The 21465-nt window shown below is 42.6% G+C and overlaps 2 long non-coding RNA genes across 2 annotated transcripts in view; both read right to left on the minus strand.

The window, feature by feature from the left end:
• Nucleotides 1–602: 602 nt before the first annotated feature.
• Nucleotides 603–3063, minus strand: LOC139355511 (uncharacterized). Its single transcript, XR_011606280.1, has 2 exons — nucleotides 2898–3063; nucleotides 603–896 (listed from the first exon to the last, which is right to left on the minus strand). It is a non-coding gene; the product is annotated as an uncharacterized lncRNA (long non-coding RNA).
• Nucleotides 3064–6301: 3238 nt separating this feature from the next.
• The window catches only part of LOC105499075 (uncharacterized), a 63246-nt gene continuing 48082 nt past the window's right edge, over nucleotides 6302–21465 (minus strand). Inside the window, exons 2-4 of the long non-coding RNA XR_011606281.1 lie at nucleotides 13660–13922; nucleotides 13183–13317; nucleotides 6302–6681 (exon numbers count right to left, since the gene is read on the minus strand). This is a non-coding gene — a long non-coding RNA (uncharacterized lncRNA). The remainder of the gene's footprint in view (nucleotides 6682–13182; nucleotides 13318–13659; nucleotides 13923–21465) is intronic.

The following is a 21465-nucleotide window of genomic DNA, read 5'->3' on the forward strand; positions in this document are numbered from 1 at the left end:
GCCCCTGGGCTTTCCACTGTCTTTCCCCTAGACTGGATGCTTTGGGGTTTTCCCTTTTCTCTTTGCAGGGCTAAATGCCTGCTGTCCTTCAGTGCAGCTCTCCCTGAATGTCCAGCTGTGACAGGGCCCCTGCTCTGGCAGCATCTCTCTCAGCATGATGGCCATGGTGCAGCCGGCTCTCTGCCCTGTGCCCTCACATCATTTGCTCCTTGACGTTGCTGCTGCTCTCCCAGGGAGCTGCCAGTCTCATCCAATGCTTGACACTTCAGTGCTTGGTGAACCCTTTTTTGCATGGGTGAATGAATGAAACAAGTGCGCGAAGGTAAGTCACACCCAGGCCTTTCCCACCAGGAGCCCACAAGCCAGCTGGGAAGCAATTATCCGCACCACTGACCTCCGAGAAGTCAGGCCCACTCATGGAAACCAGAACTCACTAAATGCCATGGGAGCAGCGTGGCTCTAACAGCTTGCAGAGGGTCACAGGGGAGTGGCCAACATCAGAGCTCTCAAAGAGCAGTGCCCTGCATGTGTGGAAAAGTGCTCTTAGGAGCCCAAGAGAAGTGGAAGAAATATTAAGACTTCACTTAATAAATAAAATAGAAGAGGGTTAAAAAACATGATGTTCGGATATCACCACCTCCAAACTCCCATCAGTTCAAACAGGTTCTCAGAAAACACATTTCCCAGTGCTGTGTATAAAACGCAAGTCCCAGTCAAGAGGATTTCAGAGGCCCACCTGCCACAGAGTGAGTGAGCAACACTCTGACGTCGATCTTTTCAGCCATTTTCCCCTTTTCCTTTTCATCCTCTGGCTGTTAGCAAATCACATCTTCACAATGTTTCCTTGAGCGTTCCCATTCTCTCTGCAGCTGGGTGTGCTGCATGCCTGGCAATCCCTGAAACAAAAGCCGTTCGCTGAGGGTGGAGGTGGAGTCTCCCCGGCTCCTGAGCTCACAGCACCAGCCCCGAGCACCGCCCCTGGTTCTGAAACAGGAGGGGTCAGTAGCTGGGTGCAGCAATGAACATGACGGCTAAAGCTGTGCTCACGGCAATTTTGTTGTTGTGACGTCAAAAATGAGTTTCAGGGAATCTAGGTGAAAAATACAACATTGTGCATTTTTGTCTTCATTTTAAAATTAATTTAATTGACAAATACTAATTGTACCTATTTTGATCTATGTGTACATTTTAGAAAGATTCAAACTAATTAACATATCCATCACCTCACCACCTTACAGTGGAACACCTACAGCGGTAAAAGGGAAGGGAATTCTGTCATTCGTGGCAACATGGATAGAACTGGACGCATTATTTTAAGTGAAAGGAGCCAGGCAAAGACAGACAAATACTACATAATCTCACTTAAATATGCAATATGAAAAGATTCAACTCATGGAAGCGGAGAGTAGAAAGGTGATTACCATAGGCTGGGGGGAAGGAGGGGATGAGAAGAGATGCTGACCCAGGTGTACAAAGTTCCAGTTAGACTGGAGGAGTAAGCATTAGTAATCTATTGCTTTGCATGGTGACTACAATTAATAGTCATGTATTATAGATTTCAAAATTGCTAACAGGATAGGTTTTTCCCATGGCACGGTTTTTCTTCCTCTAGCCCACTCAGGAGCACTGGCCCCCTCAGGAGCACTGGCCCTCTCAGGAGGACTGGCCCTCTCAGGAGCACTGGCCCTCTCAGGAGGACTGGCCCTCTCAGGAGCACTGGCCCTCTCCTGCGGCTGCCGCCCTTTGGAAACACTCAGGGAGAGGCGTGGGTCAGGCAAGGCAAATGAGGGAAGGGCTGCCGGCTGCTTCTGGGGAGAGTTTCCCAGCATGGCTTTTGGAGGAGCCCCTCCTGGATCGCTGGCTGCCTGCCTCACCCCTGGTGCCGACTGCTCCTGTCTGTCCTCAGGTGTAAGGTGTGTGTGTCCTCAGGTGTAAGGTGTGTGTGTCCTCAGGTGTAAGGTGTGTGTGTCCTCAGGTGTAAGGTGTGTGTCCTCAGGTGTAAGGTGTGTGTGTCCTCAGGTGTAAGGTGTGTGTCCTCAGGTGTAAGGTGTGTCCCCTCAGGTGTAAGGTGTGTGTCCTCAGGTGTAAGGTGTGTGTCCTCAGGTGTAAGGTGTGTGTGTCCTCAGGTGTAAGGTGTGTGTGTCCTCAGGTGTAAGGTGTGTCCCCTCAGGTGTAAGGTGTGTGTCCTCAGGTGTAAGGTGTGTGTCCTCAGGTGTAAGGTGTGTGTGTCCTCAGGTGTAAGGTGTGTGTGTCCTCAGGTGTAAGGTGTGTCTGTCCTCAGGTGTAAGGTGTGTGTCCTCAGGTGTAAGGTGTGTGTCCTCAGGTGTAAGGTGTGTGTGTCCTCAGGTGTAAGGTAGGTGTGTCGTCAGGTGTAAGGTAGGTGTGTCCTCAGGTGTAAGGTGTGTGTGTCCTCAGGTGTAAGGTAGGTGTGTCGTCAGGTGTAAGGTAGGTGTGTCCTCAGGTGTAAGGTGTGTGTCCTCAGGTGTAAGGTGTGTGTCCTCAGGTGTAAGGTGTGTGTGTCCTCAGGTGTAAGGTGTGTGTGTCCTCAGGTGTAAGGTGTGTGTCCTCAGGTGTAAGGTGTCTGTCCTCAGGTGTAAGGTGTGTGTGTCCTCAGCTGTAAGGTGTGTGTGTCCTCAGGTGTAAGGTGTGTGTCCTCAGGTGTAAGGTGTGTCTGTCCTCAGGTGTAAGGTGTGTGTCCTCAGGTGTAAGGTGTGTCTGTCCTCAGGTGTAAGGTGTGTCTGTCCTCAGGTGTAAGGTGTGTGTGTCCTCAGGTGTAAGGTGTGTCCTCAGCTGTAAGGTGTGTGTGTCCTCAGGTGTAAGGTGTGTGTCCTCAGGTGTAAGGTGTGTGTCCTCAGGTGTAAGGTGTGTGTTAGGGATACAGTCCATGAGGTCCTCACCTGTGATGCCACAGCTGGACTTGGAAATCTCTGCATCCCAAGCCCATGCTCGAGCACACGGCCTGTCAGAGTTTGTAAGGCTTGGCCATGTATTTATAGCCTTTCCTCCTCCAAAACAAACCCCAGCTGATGATCCATGCTAATCATTTCAAGCAGAGAGGGCCTACCGAGGTGGTCTCCATGGCAATGATGTGCGCTTGGGTCTCCTAGGAGACAATTACTCGCGTGACATACTTCAGATTCGCTTTACTGCCCAAAATGTGAAGCATTTCCTTTACACACTGAGCCATGCTCAGAATGTGTAAGTTACAATTTAATTATTTCTAACCATAGTTTTATTCCTGTGGTATAAAAAGGTGAGATATTCCAAAGGGGAAAGAGAGAACTAAAAGGTAAGGAAACAGCACACGGCTTCTTGAATCACATTATAAATTACCTGACAGGGGTAGTTATGAGGCTGACAGAACACATCGGAACTCATCTGTGTTGTGTTTTAGGGATGGTTTGGTCCAGTGGATGGGGTTCTCTGTTGACGTTTGATATTTATTTCAATTTAATCTGGAATAATTTATAACACATAACTTTGGCTGGGGCTGGGTTTAAAAACACATGGAACTTCATGCATGGCACAGGTCCACTCCATGCATGCATTACACAGACTCACAGAATGCGTTGCACAGGTTCACTCCATGCATTTCACAGGTCCACTCCATGCATGCATTATGCAGACTCACAGAATGCGTTGCACAGGTCCACTCCATGCATGCATTACACAGATTCACATAATGCATTGCAAGGGTTCACTCCATGCACGGCACAGATTCACATCAGCACTGCACAGGTTCACCTCATGCATCACACAGATTCATGTAGTGCATTGTGCAGGCGCACTCCAGGCATGGCACAGGTTCACATCATGCATGGGACAGGTCCATGCACTGACTCATCACCAAAGTTGCTGTTTACCCATTATCACAGGCCGGGGCAGACCACATAAGTATGTGCTTGTGGCCAAAACATTTTATTTGTCTTAAAGCTCAGAAACCTGCCAAGCTCACAGAATCAGGCTTTGAGGTGACATCCCACGTTGCTGTGAGGCGTCAGTGCTGAAATACCTGAAACACAAAGGTGGAACGGTCCTGGGGAAGTGGAACAGGCCAAGAGCACGTATGATCACAACGCCTTATCTAACTTTCACACAAAAAAGAACTGGTTAATCTCAGGCTCCTCCACAAGAGGGCTGCCTGTTATTATTCCTTGCTAGAAAACCACCCCGCGGTGCTTGAGAGACAGGGAGCAGGCAAGCTGGGGCAGGCACAGGGTGCGCAGCAGCCTGGGGGCGGCGTCTCTCCTCCTGTCTGAGTCAGCACAACCCAGGACGTGGATCTGAGCACCCATGGAGGACTAGAGGACCTGCAAGCGCGTGGAGTGGCTGGGCCCCGCCTTCCCGGAGGTTGTAGTCAAATCAGAGGAACAAACATAAGCCATACCTGTCTTAAACTGGGGCGCCGCTATTCAGAGGTGCATTCTGAGGATTTTGGGAGCTCAGGGAAGGGAATCACTGATTTCGTCTTGGGAAAAGTTGAGGGTAACACGGAGTGATAAAGGAAGGAGGACGAGGGAAGGTGTCAAAGAAAGGGCCATCTTTGAACTCACCAGGGAGGAACAAGTTTCAGGGGCCAGGAAGATGGTGACAGGAATTGAGTTCAGGTGGAGCAAACGCCCAGCAGTGCCAAATGCCTGGCGTGAGAAATGGAATACCAGGATGTCTGAAATCCAGGCTACACTTCAGATTTCCTGCTGTTCTCCTTAGGTGACATTGTAACTCTTACATTCCGTCTCTCAGACCAGAGACCCAGAGAGGAGGGCTTTTGTTTCAGTTGCTTCTAACTGGAACATAAAACATATTGAAATTTGTTGATTAAAAAAATGAAATATTCGTTATTGTGGAAAATGGGAAAATGTTGGTCAAGGGGCACCAATTTCAGTTAGCAAGATGAATACGATCTGGAGGCCTAATGCACAGCAATGTGACTATGGTTAATGATACCTTACTGTATACTTCAAATTGGCTAAGAGGACAGATCTTAAGCTTCTCACCCAAAAAGAAAAAGGTAACTATGTGAGATGATGGATATGTTAATTAACATGTTTGTGATTATTTCACAGTGTATCTGTATATCAAATGATCAAATTGTATGCCTTAAATATAAACAGTTGTCAAATATACTTCAATAAAATAAAAGTGAATCAAAACATAATTACAATATCATTATCACTCACCTAAACAAATTTCCTTGATTAGTGTTTAATATTTTTTCTGTTGCATTGATCAGGGAACATTTGAACACAAGACCTGGATCAAATTACTATGTCCTTTGCCTTAAAATTTCTATTATATTTCATCACAAATTAGCATGACAGTGTGTGCTGAAGTCTGCTCAAGTTCATGACAGATTTTGTTTTATAAATACTTTTGTTTTATAAATACTTTCTTTCACTTATCTCCTTATATACTAGTACTTCTCTTACTGATATGACTGATAGAAACATTTTTTTAATCAAATGGCCTTCACTGATGGAACAGATATCTGGATTGGGTTCTTTTTTATTACTGCATAAAGTGTCTTAGTTGGAGTATGGCATTGTCCAGGTACTTAGAAATGAATACAAATACAGCACTTTGAAATTCCTAAAAAAGAAAAACAAATGTATGTCCTTCTGTGACTGGCTTGCTCAGTGGATATAGTTTCAGTTATGCAAGATGAGTAAGTTCTAGAGAACTACTGTACAGCATAGTGCAAATAGTTAACACTTGAAAATATGTTCGGAGCATAGATCTTATGCTAAGTGTTCTTACTACAAACATACACACATATATACATACATGAACACACACATACACGCACACACATATACACACACACATACATACACATGCACATATACACACATGCACACATACATATATAAACGAACACAAGGAACCTTTGGAAGGTGATGGATATGTTTAATACCTTGATTGTGGTGATGATATCACAGATGTTTGCATATATCCAAATTCATCAAATTGTATACATTAGATATGTACAATTTTATATATTAATTATACCCCAATAAAGCTTAAAAAAAGGTTAAAAACACAAGGATAAAGATGAAATAATGAATAAATGAATGTCAATGTAATTCATTGAAAAATAAAAAACGTGTTGCTGATTTAAAATTTGTTATTAATTTCTGTTGATCAGGACATGGCTCTGGGTTTTCTTCTTATGAAGCCAGTTGCTCAGTATATATAAAAAAATGGGGCCAGGTGCAGTGGCTTATCTGTAATCCTAGCACTTTGAGAGGCTGAAGTTGGAGGATCACTTGAGCCCAGGAGTTTGACACCAGCCTGGGCAACATAGTGAGACCCCAATCTCTGTAAAAAAACGTCTAAAAAATAGCCAGGTGTGGAGGTGCACACCTGTAGTTCCAGCTACTCAAGAGGCTTCAGCACAGGAGGGCGAAGCTGCAGTGAGCTGTGATCACACCAGCCTGGGTGACAGTGAGACCCTGTCTCACGTACAAGCGCGAGTCATAAACCCACTGTGCCTCGGGCCTGCCTTGCCATTTTCCCAGTGTTTTCTCTGGCTCTCTATAAAGATAGAGGACAGAATACAAGTTGACGAACCTCTCACTACTCTCGTAGCTGGAATCCGACGTGTCCATGATTGTGTGTGATCCACACCTATGTGCATGCGCTCCAGAAGAACCCACTGGGCCAGGCGACTCAGACAGATTGCTGAATCAATAAAAAGAGACCAAAGAGTATCAAGAATGCATTGCTATTTATAACACACCTTCCTTCCATTTTCTCTAGAGAATCAATTACCTGGAATGAGGTTTAGACCTTTTAATTAGCTGAATTACTCAATTTCCTGACACGTCAATCCGTAAAAAATGGGAAAAATGATTTAACTGTCGGACTCCAGCAAAAATAAAATGAAAAGGGTTTTCAACAAATATAAAACAGACCAATTTCATAGGATGCAAGTTGAATTAAAGACTGACATTATGAATATAGTGCTTAAAAATACATCAGAACGTATTCTTATGTAATGATGCAGATGTGGTGTTTCTAAGCTGTGGCTGAGTCACTTAGGACAGTTTTCTTTTTATGGGACCACCAAGAAGATGCTAGAAGCGGAAGTCAAGACACAATAACTTTAACAATCTTTAAAAATCTGTGCCAATAAAATAACCCTAGTTCAATGAACCCAAAGGCAGACTATGGACCTTTGAAAAACTCCAGAAACGAAATTTCTGAGTTGAATCAAGCAGGTTGCCAGATTATGATATTTTGGGGAATATAGAAGAAATTATAGTCTTCACAACAAACATCAGAATGGAAGGAAGGAAGGAAAAAAGAGGAAGAAGAGAAGAAAAAGTGAGAGAGAGAGAAAAAAGAGTAATACTTCTAAAGCGATAGAAAAAAAATACCTGTGTGTCTAGTGGTTACTAGGCTAATTTCAAAGAGATGCCACACAGCTGCCTAGAAGAAATTCTGCCTCACATAAGATTCTTAATAGAAACTGTGCACGTTATTAAACGGATTATGGCCACTGAAGATAGTGGTCAAGATGACAACAACTACAATAATATGAGGGGAAAACCTCAATATTAAAAATAATAAGTAATTTGTCCAAGATTAATAAGACTAAGTAGAGATGTGCTATTCTAACCCAAACCTGCCTAGTTTCCTAACTCATGCTCTTGTCCATTGCAAAATGGTTAAAAATTTAGGTTAGAGAATGTATGAAGAAAGGGAGAGCTTGGTTCATGCTTTTCAAAGGGTGGTTAATGGAACACCTGTATCCAATGACATGGGAGTGCTTCGCAAAATGCAGGTTCTTGGGTCCTACCTAGACTGAATGAATTATTATCTCTAGGACACAGCTCAGAAATCTGCATTTTGACGAGCTCTGCAGCTGACACACAGCCCTCTAAAGCTCGGGAACGACAGACCTAGTGAAATTCGAGCAGCAGTTAAAGAAGTCATTGAGAATCCATTTTGCTGGAGTTCAGTGGCGGTACACCGGGGAACAAAGGGGAGGGCAAGTCAGCGTGGCCTCTCCATCTACTGGTGGACAGAAGCCATCCATTTACTGCATTGGCTCCGTTTACTGAAGCCAATGCAGAGCTTCCTTGGATTCGATTCTGTAGATTCACTAGTTTTTAGAGTGTTCCCTTTGTAATGATCCACACACTGATATTGTGCCCGAGGGTGTCCTGCCTTTGAAGCTATTTCCTAACCATAGAGCAATATTTGATGCCAGAAACCCAGCATCACCATCTTTAAGAATTCATGAATATTTTATGTTGTTGCTGGAGTAAAACATTCCTTGACATAGCAGAAATAGTCATAACTATTGAAGTTAATCTTAATAATTTTATTTCCAGTTGCTTATTTGGGGAATCGTGTAATTTTTCAATTAAGTTTGTGCTAACTATAGTCACTGGTTCGAAACATTTGCATGAGGGCACCATGAAGGCATTTTAGACAGCAAGAAGAGAAACACGCAAACCATGCAATAAAATGCTATTAACATTTAAACAAAAGTCCACAGAAAACACTGGGGACCTTTGAATTTTGCATGGTGTTATTTACATTTTGTGTACATATATATGTGTGTTGAGGGAAGGCTATTTTAACCAAACCTATGTACTTTATACCATAATTTTCTTAAGGTTTTATTTTGGTTTCCTCTTGAAAGTGCAATGAAAAGCACTTACTGGACACTTAATATCAAAATGTCCAGTGGGCAGGTGGACTTTTCTGGCAGAGAGAGAGAGACTGAGAGACTGAGAAAAGATGGGAACTGTTGAAGCAAAAGTGGATTTGTTATATGACAGTAACATGAATACATCAGATATTATTGACACCTAAAATCTGATATTAGATACATATTTCCAAAATTCACAATTCATGTAATAAAAACACCTGTGTTCTAAGAAGACAAATAAGTCCCAATAAACAAAAGGAACCAGATAGCCCAATGAAATAGCACTGCCAATAGAACTTTTGAGGATGGAAACGTTTTGTATCTGTGCACCCAATACGTCAGCCACTGGCCACGCTGAGCACTTGGAATGTGACCAGTGTGACTGAGCAAGTAAATGTCAGTTTTACTTAAATTTAAATAACTGTATGTGGCTAGGGACTAGACTGTGAGCAGTGGGCTCTACAATGTAGTCCAAGCAGATGATCTAGCTGTTGAAGATGTTCCCAGTTTACTTACCTGCTGTATTTTGAAAGTGTATATGTGAGAGGTCCAGAAGTAAAAAGGATATAAAAATAGTTTTCGGCTGGGCGTGGTGGCTCACACCTGTAATCCCAGCACTTTGGGAGGCCGAGGCGGGCGGATCATGAGGTCAGGAGATGGAGACCATCCTGGCTAACATGGTGAAACCCCATCTCTACTAAAAATACAAAAAACTAGCCAGGCGAGGTGGCGGGTGCCTGTAGTCCCAGCTACTCAGGAGGCTGAGGCAGGAGACTGGCATGAACTCAGGAGGCGGTGCTTGCAGTGAGCTGAGATCGTGCCACTGTACTCCAGCCTGGGTGACAGAGCGAGACTCTGTCTCAAAAACAAAACAAAACAATATATTGTGTGTGTGTGTGTGTGTATATATATATGTGTGTGTGTGTATGTATATAGTTTTCTAAATGAGTTTTTACAAAAGCAAATTTAGCATCATGTAAATTAAATATAGCATGATTCTATACAATAACAGGATTTAAAGTAATTTCCACCCTTGGAAAAGGTATCAATGTCAAGGTGTTTTATTATTGCCTTGTTTGGACCACAAGACTTGAGTAAACATATCCATCTGGCTAACAGTTGGGTTTATCTACAGAATCTAGTTGTTCCCATTGCCATATATTAAGAGATTAATTCCAGGGTATAAAATGGGGACTTTAAGATGAAGGAGAAATAAACAAAATTCCCTATTATCCTTGAGCTGAAGCTTATTTTGGGATGCATTATTTTTCGCTGGATATAGAATTACAGGTTGAAAATATTTTTCATTTAGCACATAAAAAATGTTGTGCTGCTTTCATAGTTTATCATGAGGAATAAGCTGTCATTCAAACTGATTCTCTCCTGCAAGTAAGGCACTGTTTCTCACTCCTTTCAAGATTTTAAAATTTATCTTTGGTTTTCAGAAGTTTGACATTGACAGGCCTTGGAGGGGATTATTTTGGGTTCATCCTATTTGTGGTCTGCACAGCATCCTGTATCTCGGTGTTTATGGTTTTTGCTAAATTTAAGATATCTTCAGTCATTGCTTCTTGCAGCGTTTTTCAGCACCTTCCTCCCTACTCAACCCTTCATTGGCTTTTGGTGGAAGGAGGGCATCCTTGTTACTAATGGTTGGGGCTCGAGTGGGCTGCTGCTACCACCCTGGCTGGAATTTGTAACAGTGCCTTGTTATTGGTTCCCATGTGGCCTCCACTGGCCCCATGGAGTAGGAGATGTGATGTGGCCGTTACCATTGAGCAGTGATGGAAGTCCTGATTTTCCACCAGGCCTCCTTGGACACCGTCCCATCTGGTCAGGGGAGAGGTGCTTCAGAGCATCCTGTCCAGAGTTGGTTCCTTCTGGTGGGTTCATGGTCTGGCTGACTTCAAGAATGAAGTCGCAGACCTTCGCAGTGAGTGTTACAGCTCTTAAAGGTGACGTGGACCCAAAAAGTGAGCAGCAGCAAGATTTATTGTGAAGACTGAAAGAACCAAGTCTCCACAGGATAGAAGGAGACCCAAGCAGGTTGCCCCCCCGCGCCGCTGAGGATGCCAGCTTTTATTCCCTTAATTGTCCCCGCCCATGTCCTGCTTATTGGTCCAGTTTACAGAGTGTTGATTGGTCCATTTTACAGAGCATTGATTGGTCCATTTTACCAACCACTAGCTAGCTACAGAGTGCTGATTGGTACGTTTTTACACAGCACTGACTGGTGCATTTTACAAACCTCTTGTAAGACAGAAAAGTTCTCCAAGTCCCCACTGGACCCAGGAAGTCCAGCTGGCTTCACCTCTCATCATGATATCCTGGAAGTCCTGGTTGTTTACATGGTATACACTGATGTTGGTGTGTGTGTGTGTGGGGGTACCCATTACTACCCATCAGATACGGAAGTCCCAGGTCCCTACCTCACCTTCTCTGACATCACCCCAGAGAGGTTTAGGTAGCTTGTTACAGCCTAGCGGCGGTGGTAGTACAGGCTCCCCACTGAGTCTTTGCTGGCAGGGGTAGCTGTGAGGCCACAGTTTCTCTGTGGTGTTCAGCTGTGCCAGAGCAGTTACTGCCCAAAAGCATTCTAACTGGCTAGGATGCCCCTGTTCTCTTCCTTTGGCTAGAGAAAGTAGTCTTTTCTTGGGGCTATTTTATTTTGTGTGTGTCTGCTCCAGCTGGCATTTCTTGCTTACCAACTTTTCCAGCTCCAAGTCTGAGACATAGGAGGCAAACCCCAGAAGACTCACCACACCCTGGAATAAAGTTTTTAAAAGTTTAAAATTTTAGAAATGATAATATGGAGTTTTTGATATAAGTCAGGCATTATTCTGAACATGTTACCGATATTTTATCTTCAGGATAATCTTTCGAATTATCACAAAGATCTTCTCATTAGTGTAGTTTTTCTGAGAAGAAAATCAAGTTCCAGGGAGGAAAAGTAATTACTCGTGCAGTAAAAGGTCAACTCAGCAGGCTTTGGTGCTCAAACCTTACACTACTCCAGACAAAGGACTGGCTGTTGAAGGGCTTCTGCATGGTGACATCTGAGGCCTGATAGAAATGTTTGTGTGACTGAGGTTTCGGCCATGCTATACCAGCTTGCTCAGATAGTTTGTGCTATCAATGTGGCTTATGATGCTCCCTTGTTGTATGCTTGGGGCTTTGGGCCAGGCTCTATCAGCTGGACCTTGGCGGGGCTGGAGACTGAGTAGCTAAGGTCAGCTATGAAGGCACTGCCTGCCTACATGACAAACCCCCAATAAAAACCCTGGATACCAAAGGCCCAGGCGAGCTTCCCTGGATGGCAACACCTCGCAGGTGTGTCACACACTGTTCCTAGGGCATTAAGCACTTACGCAACTCCGCTGGGGGTAGACAACTTGAAGCTTGTGTCTTTTTTTTTCTCTCAGACCTTTCCCTGTGTGCCTTTTCTCTTTGCTGATTTTAATCTGTGTCCTTTCACAGTCACAAACTGTAACTCTCCTGAGTCCTGTGAGCCCTTCCAGTAAATCATCAAATCTGAGAGTTGTCATGGAAACCACAGACACACCAACCCAAGGTCCCATAGTGGGGAAAGAAGATCTGCCTTTCTACATGAACAGAAACTTCTCAAAAGACATTTATGCGGCCAACAAACATATGAAAGAAAGGTCAACATCACTGATCATTAGAGAAATGCAAATCAAAACCACAATGAGACACCATCTCATGCTAGTCAGAATGACAATTATTAAAAAGTCAAGAAACAATGCTGGCGAGGCTGTGGAGAAATAGTAACACTTTTATACTGTCAGTGTGGTGATTCCTCAAAGATCTGGAACCAGAAATACCATTTGACCCAGCAATCCCATTACTGAGTATATACCCAAAGGAATATAAATCATTCTCTTATAAAGATACAGGCATACGTATGCTTACTGCAGCACTATTCATAATAGCAAAGACATGGAACTAACCCAAATGCCCACCAATGATAGACTACATACAGAAAATGTGGCACATATACACCATGGAATACTATGCAGTCATAAAAAGGAATGAGATCATGTCCTCTAAAGGGACATGGATAAAGCTGGAAACCATCCTCACCAAAATAACAAAGGAACAGAAAACCAAACACCGCACATTCTCACTCATAAGCTGAACAATGAGAACACATGGACACAGGGAGGGGAACAACACATCTCAGAGTCTGTTGGTTGGGGGTGCTAGCAGAGGGAGAACATTAGGAAAAATAGCTAATGAATGTGGGGCTTAGTACCCAGGCGATGGGTTGATAGGTGCAGCAAACCACCATGGCACACATTTACCTATGTAACAACCTGCATGTTCTGCAGTTTTGTTTTTTTAAGTAAAATAAAAATAAAAAATAAAAAATAAAAAGATCTGCCTTCACCAAAGCCCCTGCTTTAAACTGCCCCCAAGGTGCTCACTTCTCAAATTACGTGGGCTTGGGGTATAACCATTGGATTATTAAGTTTGCTTTTGCTTCTGTCAGATGTGCTTACATATGTCAGTCAGGCCAAAGTCACTGGCTTCGTATAAACAAATCTTGTTTTTCCACAGTGATTTCTCAAATCCTCATTATTCTTGCTAGCAGATATGTTTTTCACTTGAAAGATGAAAAGAAGATCTTTCCTAATCTGTAAGAAAAACAAATCCAAACAAAACCACTTTTTATAAATGTTGGGGAGGAAGACACACTGCTGACAATATTACAAGAAGGCTTTGAGTTGCCAGGAAAATATCAGGCTTGAAGCTTGTGACAGAGAGGAGGAGAATTGTGTCTAAGTCTTAAGCTTTATGCCACAGATCCCCCAATTACATTAGAAATTGACTAGAAGGCAGTTCATTATTACAGTGATTTGGATAGTAAATGCATCATCAAATTTTTCATTTAGAAAAGATCATGATGATTATTTTAAAAAATTACCCCTTGTATAATGTAAGCCTGAGAAAGTTTACAAAGTAGTAATAAGGTCTACCTTTTGGTTCTTGGAAGCATCTTGTCATCGGTCCATATTTGGAAACAGCTGTCACTCGTGCTCCTGCCACCACCCCCAGGAGCCCAAGGGTCTCTGTCATCATGTGTCCATCTTCATTTCTTCTTGTGTTTCCCAAATTGGAGCTCAGGACAAAGCAGGCACAGCTCTGGGCCTGAAAAATTCGGTCTGACTTGACCTTTTCCCTGTTGGCCTCTCTGGGGACTTTGTTCTTCTCAGACATCAATTCCAGAAGGATCGTTGGGCTATTAAAATTAATTAATATAATTTTATAATTAACTTTTATAATATTAAGCCCTTAATTATCCTGTAAGTGGCAATTACAGAACCCATGGTTTTTTGCCACCACCTCCGCTACTTACATGTGGAAATTAGCGTTTTCACAGGAAGTTCTGCTACTCTATGGAGAACCCAGCATCGGTAAGGTAGTTGGACACTGCATTTCATTAAAGGGATGGGGAGGGAGGGAGTGGAACTTTTAACCATGATGGCTTGGCTCCATGATGATTGTTATGGTAACTCGTGAATCCTACTTGGTCAACAGTGTCCAAACCAGCGTTTCATTCACTGGTCCCAACTTTTGATCCCAAATCTGTATTTTTGTGCCTCCTTCCATGATGGTCTGCAGTAAATTGATATTGAAGTGGTTGTTAAAGGTTTGGGAAACCCTTGCTACATCCTCTGTTCTCACTGAGTGCAGGGTGGGCTGCATCTCAGGGTAGGACAGACGGCACCTTGGCCCTCCCCCGACTCACTTATTCACTCTGTGCTGGAGGTGGGGTGCTGCGAGGTGATCTGGCTCTTCTCTGCAGAAGAATGGACCAGGAGTTCTCAGCGTGGGTCTTGTCCTCTCATTTCCTCCTAGGAGAGAGCTCCTGGTGGGGGGCAGCTCTTCTCCTCCTCTCTTGCCCTTGGGGATGACCAGAGACTTGTGTGCCTCACATTCTAGAATGTGGGTTGAAAAGTCCTTGTACCCTCAAATTTAAGCCATATTCCTTGATAGTTAGCATTTTTTCTGTTAAAAATGGAACTTTACTTTGGTTCAGAAATTGAGTGAATAAGAGGGACATCTTGGCTGCCCAGATCCCGGTTTTCCCACTGTCAGTCGGCACTGGAGACTGTTTTTGTGGAAGCAAAACCCCAGACCAGTCCTGGGAGCCAGGACACGTGTGCCATGCACCTACACTCCATAGCAAAGATGGGCTTGTGTGGTAATAGCATGTAATATTTCATAATACATTATTATTCTATGTCTTAATCTAGAAATTATCAAAAGTGTGTTAGTCTCTTTTTTTTCTTTTTTTTTTTTTTTTTTGAGACAGTCTCATTCTGTTGTCCAGGCTGGAATACAGTGGTGCTATCTCTGCTCACTGCAACTTCCACCTCCTGAGTTCAGCCAATTCTCATGCCTCAACCTCCTGAGTAGCTGGGATTACAGGCATGCACCAACACACCTGGCTGATTATGTTTTTGTAGAGATAGGGTTTTGCCATGTTGGCCAGGCTGGTCTCAAACTTCTGACCTCAGATGATCCACCCGCCTCTACCTCCCAAAGTGCTGGGAATACAGGAGTGAGCCACCACGCCTGGCCAGGTCTCTCTTTTTTTGTACCATATACCCTGTTTCCAACCACAGTCTACAATCCTGAAGGACAATAATTGTGTCTCATGTTTCTTTGTGTCCTCCCCAGATCTTAAAATGATGCCTTAACCATAGCAAGCATTTGTTCAATGTTTGGTGATGATTTCCAACCTAGGGTACAGGTATAGGTCTATGAAGACTTATTAATAAATGAGATGATATTTGTGTATGTGTCATTTATCTCCCAATTTGCAAATTGGCTCCAGAGGCCAGAGGTCTGCTTTAAAAGGTGGATATTTATTGTTGTCCTATCACATTTACCAAGATAATTGCTCTCAGATGTCCCACATGTAGTTCACTCTCTTCCCCAGTGGCCACTCAGAGCCATCATAGCAGAAGCGCCAGCTGTGGTCTAGGAAAGACTCAACAGTGAGTGTGACTCACTGTTATAAATTATGCAACGACACTCACCCTCCCTCTTGCCACTCGTTTTCCATTCGCAACTCTGCCCTTGAAGCCACCTCTGTGAACCTCTGCCAATCAAAGGCCAGCCATTGGGAGCCTCACACTGTTGACTGTTTGCTTTGGTATGCCTTACTAGAGTGCACTCTGATTAACATGAGCCACACAAAAATGTCTATTTTTGACCCACAAAATCTTAATTCATAGTATGGAACTATTAGTAATTCAGAGGCTGTTCATGCCAGGAGATGATGCAGTCTGTCTGCATCAATACCTCCCTTCATGGGACAGGTGGTTAATCCACCATCCCTCATGCCAAATTCCCCTTTCCACCAAGTTATGAGAAGTGATCACTGGTCTCATCAGTTCTTCCTGTCTGCTGTAATTCCTAATTTTGTGGTATCTATTTAGATGACTCGTGGCCCATTCTGTGTCCATCCTTTGCTGTTTATTATAGTAGAGGAGACATTAATATGCTTTAAACATTTTCTCCATAGGCAGAAAAGAACAAGACTGTTTATAGAAAAATGCACAGCCAAATCTCTACAGCTGGATACACACAATGGAGGAAACAGTCATAAAATATATGTTGGAGTTTTAATCAGTGTGTGCTTGATAACAAGGTCCTAAACTCAGGCATCGTGTTCAGTGCTAATACCTGTGCCTCCAAAGCAATTTTAATTCAAACCCTGCGTTGGTGAATGAAGTGTAAACAGAAGGGAAACTGGTATGTATACAATTGACCATCATTATTTGCAGGTTCTGCATTTGAAAATTTTTCTACTTACTAAAATTTGTCACCCCCAAATCTATGTATGTGACACTTTCCCAGTTATTTGCAGACATGCTCAGGGCAGCAAACACTTGGAGTCTACTCATGGTACACGTCCCCAGCTGGAGTGAAGCAGGGGGTATTCTGCCTTTGCTTTCAGCTCTCACACTGAGAACGAGTGTCCTTTTCACGGCCTTTCGCATTTGTGTGGGTGACTGCACTGTTTAAAATAATCCCCAATAGTAGTGTTGCTTAGCATTCTTAGGCACAAGAAGGCTGAGATGTGCCTTATGGAGAAAATCTATGTTTTATTCGAGCTTTGTTCAAGCAAGAGTTACAGGACCGTTGGCCTCAAGATCAATGTTAAAGAAGCAACAATGCATATCAAATACGACTTCTTGGAACAGATTCTGACTTAAAACAAGGTTAGGCATTGATCAATGGACAAAACCAGAGGCTCAGAGCAACCTAACTCTGTATTTCCCCTTAAAGCCACGGTTCCATATTCACTAACGTGAATCAGTGTTTGTGTCCCTTGATAGAAAGTAACTGCTGTGAATAAAGAGAATCAACTGTGTTATGTATTTTTCTTTGCTTACTTTTCAGTCATTGATTAATGAAAAATTTCTACTAAAAAAAAATACAAAAATCAGCTGGGCATGGTGGCACATGCCTGTAATCCCAGCTACTCAGGAGGCTGAGGCAAGATAATTGCTTGAACTTGTGAGGCAGAGGCTGCAGTGAGCTGGGATTGCACCACTGCACTCCAGCCTGGGCAACAGAGTGAGACTCTGCCTCCAAAAAATAAAAATAAAAAAAAGAAAGAAAAAAAGAAACATCTATGGGCACTACTTAAGGAAGTAAAAAATGTACAGATGAATAAAATGGAGACTTGCCTTTGAGACAGAGTCAACAAAAAATAGTAAGAATATAGTGTGATAGGTGTTGACAGAAGTACAGTTTCACACAGCAGTAAAGAAACACAAGTAACGAACTTGTGATAGCCATTCAAAGGGCAGCCAGATTCTTTCATCAGTATCAACATTATTGAGATTCAGTTCAATTATTTCCAGTTTGACTTGCGCAGAAGGCGTGCAGAAACCTTGATTTAAAGCCTATTTATAGAGAAGCAGTTACTGCCACAAATGACCTGGGCAAGGTTCCTGGGAAGGGCTACCAGGGCGACAGAAAACTATTGAATTCATTTCCCACTCAAAAAAGTACTGTTTACTCCGGGAGGATCAAGAAAAAGCCCAATTGCTCTCTGGCATAGTGGCTACTTAGATTTAGAAAGAAAAAAAAAAAATAGCCTAACTTAGGAATGATGGCTGCTCCTTTATTGTTTCAAATACATAAGAAGACAAGTGGAAATAAAGGATGATTCTGGTTCTAAATGCTATAAAAATAAACCATAGAGAAATACTTCGTGTTGGATGGTAGAAAAATATAAATAGGCAAACAACTAGAAGAATTTTCTCACTCTCCAAACTTTATTCTGATTGAAACTAATCTTCTGTTATTTTTTCCACATGGTTTTCTCTTCCTGTCTATTTCCCTTCATAGCTCTTGACACACAAGGGTCAAGAAGAATGAAGGGCCTGAGATTTCACCATGCTTGCAAGCTAATATGTTAGCCTTTCAGTGTTTCCCAGAAGCTGGTAGAACACACAAGACTCCTATGTCAGAGATGAAGGATCGGATATCATTCACAGCAATAGCAGTAGCCAGACTATTAGCATTTTTGTGAGTTTCCTGGCCCCCAATCCCATAGAATAACACAAAGAGAGACAGATGACAGATGATACCTGCACATTTGTTTAGTGGCTTTACAGAAGAGGAACCCTGATTTTAAAATTGCAAATGATTTCCCATGGGCAGTAAGCTTGCCTGCTGCTTGCTCCTTAGGGAAAGATGCTAGCTCTACTGTCCAAGGCTGCCACTCTATTTGTAGACACTTACATCCTTCTGCTAGGTGTGGCGGTATGCACCCGTAGTCCCAGCTACTCAGGAGGCCAAGGCAGGAGGATTCCTTGAGCCCAAGAGTTTGAAGCTGCAGCGATCTACAATCACACCACTGTACCCCAGCCTGGGGGACAGAGTGAGGCTGTGTCTCTAAATAAATACATAAAGAAAATAAACATCCTCGGAAAGATAAGGCTAAACATAGGGCAGGCAGTGCCTTGCTCACAAGACCGGAAGAAACATGAGACCCAGGGTGAATTGTCACCAAACACAATCCACACATCATTTCTGTACATTGTGACTTTTGGCAAATTTTCCCATGAGCATGTCACTCTGCCAGCCTCTGCGATTAGTCTGACCAACAGAGGCTGGGATTGAACTGGCCTAATTCCCAGGGATGCCTAAGAAGGTGAGGAGGTGTTCTCCTTATGTTTCTGTATTGACCTTCCCACTGTGGAAGCATTAATTCAGGTAGAGCAGGATGTGCTAGCAATTTGAGACTCACACTGGCCTACAAGGAGGAAGGGGCCGTTCTATCATCCATAACACCCCTGGCCATAGAGTTGATGCAGAGCTGAAAGCCTTTCAGGGATCAGGAGACATCACAGCTAAAGTCACGGAGAATTGCTTCCCAATATTATGTAGAAGCACGATGTTTTGGCAGAGGTTTTCAATGCTAGGATGACCAGGCTTGAAGATGTCAACCTCCCCTAACACACGATGTGTAGGGCCTCTCCCAGGAGGCTCCACGATGTCTACCACCTGGAGTGACGCTGCTGGCTGTGATGAGCGGCACACTGATTTGCGGTACTGTTTCAATGGGGAATTATAATGTCGTCTCATACAAGGCATTTTAATCAACAATTAAGAGTCAAAAAATGACTGCACAAGTCAACTCCCTATGGAAAGGCAAAGGAGATATCTCAAAGGTGATAATCAAATAAAAAACCTCTTTCTTCAGTGGCTGTTTTCACCTGGATAGAGAAGGACTCCCCCAGGGCATCACAATTTATTCCTTCCTTTAGAGCAAAGTTTCTCAACTTCAGAAGTGCTAAGACATAAAAATAAAAACACACATCCTGGAATCCGAGGAAATGTGGAATTTGAGACTTGTTAAAGCCCAGGATTGGAGAAAACAATAGGACCTTAAAACTTCAAGGGTTAAAGGGAATTAGAATAATCTCAACCACATATATTTTCACACCATTTTTTTCTCTGTTCGCAACTCTCAATATAAATACCTTTTTAGCCAAAATAACACATGATGGCATTTCAAATAACTGCATTTTTTTTGTTAAAAAAGAGGTTTTGAAAAGATTCTAAAATCATTTAAAATCTAGGGCAGTTGAAGATTTTTCTGGATCTATGTGTGAGTCTTCAGTATTATTCATGGCATCCTCAACTTCCTCTTCCATGATTTTGCCAGAGAACTAAATCTGTTAATAATGAGAGGATTCTGTTCTCCACCAACATAAAAGTACTAACTGAAGAATAACGGCATCTCTCATACATCCATAATCCATGAGTAAATGTAAAATGGGATTCTTTTTAAAGTGAAACAGATAAAATTCATAACTAGAGATGTACTTATACTACTATTCACATATTTTACTTGCATAATGCAACGTCCTGTATACCAATTACATATAAAAGATAAAAGGAGGTCTTCCCATTATCAAACATTTCACAGGTATATATTTTTAATTATGTGAAAACATATATAAAACCAGAACACCGAACACTTTTTCTCCCTACAAAACAATAGAATTTTATTTTTACAGCAATGCAATTTAATTGCAGTTTTTAAGCCAATACTTTCTTTCATTAGAGGTAACTATAATTAATCTTTCCATATTGAATGCTACCAAATTCAAAGTAGTTCCAAGAAGCAAATACCGTTTGGGGGGAAAAAAGTATATTTAGAGAAGAAAAATTATACAACTTTATATATAAATACCAAAAATCAGGCCGGGCACAGTGGCTCATGCCTATAATCCCAGCACTTTGGGAGACCAAGACAGGGGGATCATTTGAGGTCAGGAGTTCAAGAACCACCTTGACCTACATAGTGAAACCCTGTCTCTACTAAAATGCAAAAATTAGGCAGACATGGTGGCATGTGCCTGTAATCCCAGCTACTCAGGAGGCTGAGGCAGAAGAATCACTTGAACCCAGTAGGCAGAGGTTACAGTGAGCTGAGATCGTGCCACTGTACTCCAGCCTGGACAACAGAGCAAGACTCCCTCTCAAAAAAAATTAACTAATCCTTTGATTTCTAATTTCTTATTCTCTTTGAAATATTCATTAAATGTTCTATGAATTATCTTTTAATAGAAATTACAAAATCTATGTTGTGTAAGCTGAATAACACCTCCCTAAAAAGATATTCATGTCCTAATTCCTAGAACCTGTGAGTGTTACCTTATGTGGCAATACATAAATAAAAGCCATCTTTGCAGATGTGATAAATTAAAGATTTTGTGATGGGGAGAGCATCCTGGATGATCTGGGTTGGTCCTAAATGCAATCACAAATATTCTTATGAAAGCAGGGCAGAGGGAGATTTCACACACACAACTCCTCCAGCACACACTCACAAGTGAACATGGAGAAGACAGAGATTTGAATGTCCTGACCTTGAAGATTGGAGTGACACAAACAAAAGCCAAGTAATGCTGGCAGTGACCAGAAACCAGAAGAGGGAAGACTCGTTCTCCCCTGGAGCCTCTGGAGGGAGAATGGCCCAGTGGACACTGATTTCCATCCATTGGTATTGATTTTGCATTTTTGGCCTCCAGAGCTGTAAGCAAATACATTTCTGTTGTCTTCAACCACTCAGTTTGTGGAAATTTGTCAGAACAGCCACAAGAAATAACACTTACACATCTTGAGCATTTTAAAGAAAGAATAAAACTTCACAAGCCATCTCTGCTTGGAAGTTAAGGATACACTTCATAGACACCTTGCTGTCCACACTAGTCCTACTCTTCAGTGAAGGGTAGAAGGGGTCT

The sequence above is a fragment of the Macaca nemestrina genome, chromosome 7 (assembly GCF_043159975.1).
Source record: "Macaca nemestrina isolate mMacNem1 chromosome 7, mMacNem.hap1, whole genome shotgun sequence".
Lineage (NCBI taxonomy): Eukaryota > Metazoa > Chordata > Mammalia > Primates > Cercopithecidae > Macaca > Macaca nemestrina.